The following is a 6,293-nucleotide window of genomic DNA, read 5'->3' as shown; positions in this document are numbered from 1 at the left end:
GTAAATGTAAACGAGTTATAGAAGAGAAAAGGGAAGATTTTTAACGGTTTTTTCGATATATGTATCTCGAAAAGTAACAAAGCAATCGATACTTACAAAAAATCAGTCGATAGATTTTTTTTATAACCTAAAACTTTCTAATTTAAAATTTTTTGATAGGAGCTATAGTTTTTTCGTTATTATAGAAAACCCGATTTTGCAACTTAAAGAACAAGAAACTCAATTTAAAATTTAATTTTCTAAACGGTCATATTTTTTTTCTCCAGGTAATAATTTCTGTAAGTACTTCTCTATAATGCTTGGACTATTAACCCTACACTGTATACTTTATGAATTAATACAAAATTTGCAATTTTAATTAAATTTTCTGTCAAAATTACTTCTTGCGTGAATTTTGGGCAACTCTTTAGCTTCTCCATATACTTCAAATAAAATCGTGAAATATTATACGCAACTCGTGTGCACCTATTTTCACTCGTAAGAGTGTCGCATTACTGGAAAAAGAATTACTTTACACTTTATTGCGTAAATAACTATTTAATGTCTTGTACCAAACCTCTATATTACGTTAGTCTTTTGTGCAGTTTTAATACAAAAACACTTATTAAAAGGACGACGACCTTTGTCGGCGCACACCCACTACTTACGATACTAATTACACATTCGATATAAGTACTCGGTTCGATAGATTACCTAATAAAATGCCGTCTAGTCTACGGCTAGGTATGGCTTCGAACCCCACATCATCAATCGGGTTTCATTAATAACGATGACCGAATAGGAAAAGGCTTGTTTGTATTTTTATTTGCGATAACGGCTAAAAATATAATTGCTGTAACTTGTACGGCAACAATAAATATGAATGATCCCCGACATGGTTTGGTATACTTCACAACAAGGTACACCTGTATTCTGCCGTCCTTATTTAAAATGTCCTGACAGTTTAGTGGCTTTTGTAATGTTATGCGCCTAATTATCTTAAATGTCATATTGAGACAGTAGGCCTTTTTAGTAGTGACGTCAGAATTTCTCTGAATTTTTACTAAATCGATTTTCGACCTTATGTACTTTGGATATAAGTGCCAAAAAAGCTTTCTTTGTCATGACCTTAAATATCGCGATATTCTGGCAATATCTATTAGAAATATTTAAGAAGTTTCAAACCCCAAGTGTCAAACTACAAGAATTATAGAATTTATATTTTTAAATTTATAGAACAATATTGACTTTTATAGTAATTAATAAATTAAAATTATATCAATGCTACTGAGCATACGCATTACAAATAACTTCATGTAAGCGAAGTAGCCTCGCAACAGAATATCATTCAAGAAAAGTTTGGTTCTGGTTCAGAGTAAATCTATAATAAACCACTTGAAGAAAAAAACACTCGATAAACAGACTGACACAGCACAGCACCAAGAAAAACAATAAAAATACTTGGTAGAACTAGAAAATGCCAAGATTAAACAAAAGAAGAGAAAATACGCTAATGATGACAGCTATAATATAACAACAAGAGCTCACCTGCGTATGAGGCTATTCTTCCCGTGCATGCGCATTATGAATAACACGCGAATGTTAAATGTTTACTTTATTTAAATTTAATTCTTTTATATTGTTTTTTGTAAGTTTTAAGCACATAAGTGTATCTATTTTACGAAACACATTAAATATTTTTAAATACTTCTAAATCCCTGTAAAAATAAATTAATTTGATATCCAGATATCCAGTTTACCATGGAAGTAAGAAAAACGCCGCTCTTCCCTTCTTGGATGTTTTGGTTGAGAGGAAACCAGATGGCACTTCAGGACAACGAGTATATAGGAAGCCAACTCACACAGACAGGTATCTGAATGCGGTGTCCCACCACCACCCAGCCCAAAAACAGGGGATCATAAATACCTTGATTCATCGAGCGCGGATCATCAGCGAGCCAAGACACTTGGCCGAAGAACTAGAACACCTACGCAAGGCCTTGAGAGGGAATGGCTACACGCCGAAAAATATAGAACGAGCTATCAGGAGGAGACATACACCCATTGGGAAACAGGAGTACTTAGCGACGACGTACCTTACCTTACGTGAAAGGTTGTACAGATAAAATCGGGCGTCTTTTGAAGAAGAGAAATATCAACACAGTAATCACTACTGTAAGGAAGGTGGCGGCAGCGTTTCCAAAGACCTGCAACAACGACCAGCTCCAGGGCCCCGGTGTGTACAGTACTCCTTGCTCTTGCGGAAAGGTCTGCATAGGACAACCTGGAAGGCACATCAAGACGAAGTTAAAGGAACACAAAATTCACCTCAAAAATAACAACTGGGAAAAATCGGCAGTAGCAGAGCATAGGGCGGACACAGGACACACAGTGAATCTGAGTGAAGCCATCATGGTGGTGAGAGAGAGACAAGATTTTGGCCCCGACTATACAGAGGAGCTTTAGAAATTTACAAAAATCCGAACAACTCCAACAGGGATGGTGGCGTGGATCTGCCAGGTATATGGAAGAGAGTCATCCGTGAAAGCAACCCACTGGAACGTCAACAACGCGTACGAGATCACCCACCGGAACATCATGGACCAGTGACCACATCAAATATAAATATTGACAAGACTAGTAGATCTCCAGTTTCAGAGTAACTTCTGAAGAAGAGAGCGATATGTCTCTCGAAACGTCAAGTGTTGTAAACCGACGACGTGGCAACCAGCCCGGAAATCAACCAACCAAAATTAATTTGAAGTTGTTCATTTCTATAGTAGGTATCTATATAAATAGTAAACAAGGGTCAGACTCGATCTGTACAATTTCAACTATGATAATTCGTTGCGGGTTGCCTAAATATGTGACGTCATATTAAAAGAGTCTTTATATTTGATGTGGAATGCTAAGGAATTTTATCTGTTTCTATGGTTGCCACTTTGTTATAAACTTGTTAATTGATAACTTTTAATATAGTCCATTGAAATGTTACATTTTTTTGGGCTTAGCGTGCAAAAGTCAGAGCACGCAATTTTATTTTTTGGATGTCAAGAGGGGGTTAGTGTAAAGTTAAATCCATGTTTGTGGGGTCGCAACCCTTTTGCATCGGCCGCCATCTTGTAAAAAGAACTGTGAATGTTTTTTATACTACTACTTACAGTATCAGGCAAACTATTCATCGCACAGAAAATTTGTAAATACATTTTTTTTGCAAATTTGATTCCATAACGTTTAGTCGTAGAATCAAAAATAACAAAGTTATTCACGAAAATAGATAAAAATTTGAGAACAAATTTTCTTTTGGTCGTTATAACTTTTTTCTGATCATTTTACAAAAAAAATACATCAGAGCATTTTGATATAGGGGTTTTCAAGGAATAACTTCTATTACAAACTTTTTCAAATTTTATTTATTTATTAGGGTTTTACAGCGATGCGAAATTTACACTATTCTCCAGTACTAGTAAGTATACATTAATATGAATGATTAGGCATATTTCTCTCATTTTTCCATTATTTTTATAAGAAACATTTTAATAATTGACATTGCAATGTTGTTAATTAGTTATTGACTCTTTTCCCCACCCCCTACGAGGTTGAGTCTGGTGGCGCGTTTTTTACGTCGTATCCCTAGTAGGCAGAATCCACATAATAATTAGTGTAATTAAAAATATCGAAATATATTTCCCAATCTACTGTGGCCTCAGTCTCTTTGATGGGCCAGGATGTGGCTCAGGATCTGGTTGAGCTTCCGATATTGAATTGTTGAGGAAGGATGGAGAATGAAGTGGCGTCATTGTTGGCAGTTCATGTCTCCCCAGAACACATTCAGGCACACTGCAGAACATTTGAGGCCTGCCTTCCGACATCCACACATTGCTCCACAGTTTCCCTTGCATCGGCAGAATATTAACTTTAGAAGCTGGAGGTTTTGAACTTTGAACAGGCATCAATATTTGTCCATACTTTTTCCAGACCCAGTTTTGAGGGTCGTTGTAATTCCCGAGCCACGACTGGACCTGATGATAGACTCGGAGGTTGTACAAGCGGGCTGTATCTTGTGTTGGAGGAAGTGAAGACAAATTAAATGTATTCTTTGTCACTCACTTGGCGAATCGTTTATATCTAAGACTGTCAAGAGAATCATCATCTTTATTGCCACCATATAAAGAGATGAAAAAACGTTCGCCAACTACAGTGAGCAAAGTAAGGTCGACTCTCTCATTGAGGAATAACGCTGTTCCAGTAGCTAACTCAGGACGTGTCTCCAGGGCTGTGAGAAATTTCATTTTACCGATGTTTTAAGCTGCTGAAGTCGTGTCACATCCTGAGAAGGCATGGAGGAACAACATATTATCCACAATGACGTCTCCGTACATAAAACTTGATGGACAATATAATTGTTCGGCTGTACGTCCTTTTGATGGTTTAAAAAAATACATTTGAATGTGTTCTTGCAAATGCCGTGAGCAAGACAAGAATATCGATATCTTCGGCGACAATAGTGTCGAACGATTGGGATGCAGCAAGAGCAGAGCGAACAAGAGCGGAGCGAACGATGGGGGTATCTGCATCTGATTCTGCTTGGTCGACACTGAAACCCACCTCTTGTCCACAAAATTCAAAATATTGTCCACAAAACTCAAAATACTTTTCACAATTAAATACGTCACGCACGCACGTGGTAGCACAACTGGAAGAAAACTTTGAAGCACACATCTTATGCCTATTCATTCATATTAATGTATACTTACTAGTACTGAAGAATAGTGTAAGTTTCGCATCGCTGTAAAACCCTAATGAATAAATAAAATTTGAAAAAAGTTTCTAATGGAAATTATTCTATCTATCAAAATACTCTGATGTAATTTTTTTGTAAAATGACCAGAAAAAAATGTATAACGCCCAAAAGAAAATTCGTTCCCAAATATTCTATAAGTCTTTTTCGGGAAAGTGGTGAATGGAAAGGAACATATTTTCCTAGAATTAAAAAAAAAACAATTTGAAAGAGTGAGATCTACTAGTTCTGGAGAAGCCTGAGACTGTGCATAGAAAAGAATGATAAATTTCTAATCAAGATGTTGAGGTTAGGATATTGTTACTGGCATATTCTCAAGAACCGTCTATATTTATTTTAATTTTTTTGTTTAAATCTTATAATCATAATTCCGCACCGACTAAATTAAAAATTATTAAAACAATAAAATCAAGATTCCGTTAAAACGGAACATTCGAACATTCGGTTTCACCGGCTGTGATTGGTGCAATTTTTTACAAGATTCTATTCAACCAATCAGCGATCGCATTATGAGTGTAGACGTCATTTTGTCATTGTTTACTGTAAATGAATCATTCATATTAGTAACAAGATTAAGGAATTTTTTGTTACCAGTACCAGGCCTGCAATGTTGGTTGCCTAAGCTGGACGGTCACGTGGCTTGTAAATATTTAGGAAGGCTATGTATATTATGGTAATTCTCATCAAGTTAGATGTTAAATGTTATGTTAAAAATATATATCGAACTGGAGGTATTTAGAAATAGCAAAAATAAATGTTATAAGTAGAATTCGGGGCTCTGTCGGATAATCATAGCCATCGCGTCGGCCTTTCGCTACAGTGCACCATACAAAACCTGTAATAACGGCAGTTATTGGTTTCGCGTTTGCTTCGTGTATACGTGTTTTAATATTCCAATAATGCCGAACGCGCGAAGGGGTGAAAAACGTCCTTTCGCTGATAAAATTAGCAAATTTATTTATATTTTATTTAAACCTACTTCCCCGAGCTCTAGTTATAAGCCAAAAAGTTCTCAGTATTTCAGGTGATGTAAGGTTCTTGAGGAGGCATGGCNCAGGACTTTCGGCCATAAACTACTATTGTAAAGTTTAAATAATTGTTAGTTGAAACAAATATTAATGTTTTGTGCAGAATTTGTGTACTTGTTAAATTTTTACATTTTAAATAAAAACTGCAATACCATGTATTTTTTTCTCATACACGTGTACATGTCATCCTTATTATAAGAAGTATAAAAAATACATTTGCTTCAGTAATAAGTCATATGTAGCAAATGTATTTTTTATACTTATTAAATAAATGAAACTTTAAATTATATTATTTGTAACCCATTCGTCGCATGAACTTGCCACCCGCCTGCATGATGGCATACCAATTGTTTTGAAATTGCGTGTTGCCTATTATTTATCCTTATAAATAAGCCTTCTTCTTTTTTCTGTTTTGTGGTGTTCGCTATGGCGACATGATATTCCAGATTTTTGTGCCTAAATTGCAAGATATGGATGTAGACGAT

Source organism: Anoplophora glabripennis, unplaced genomic scaffold, assembly GCF_000390285.2.
Source record: "Anoplophora glabripennis isolate ALB-LARVAE unplaced genomic scaffold, Agla_2.0 scaffold432, whole genome shotgun sequence".
In the NCBI taxonomy this organism is placed as follows: Eukaryota; Metazoa; Arthropoda; class Insecta; order Coleoptera; family Cerambycidae; genus Anoplophora; species Anoplophora glabripennis.
The sequence above is the reverse complement of the archived record's forward strand: the minus strand, read 5'-3'. Positions refer to the sequence as shown.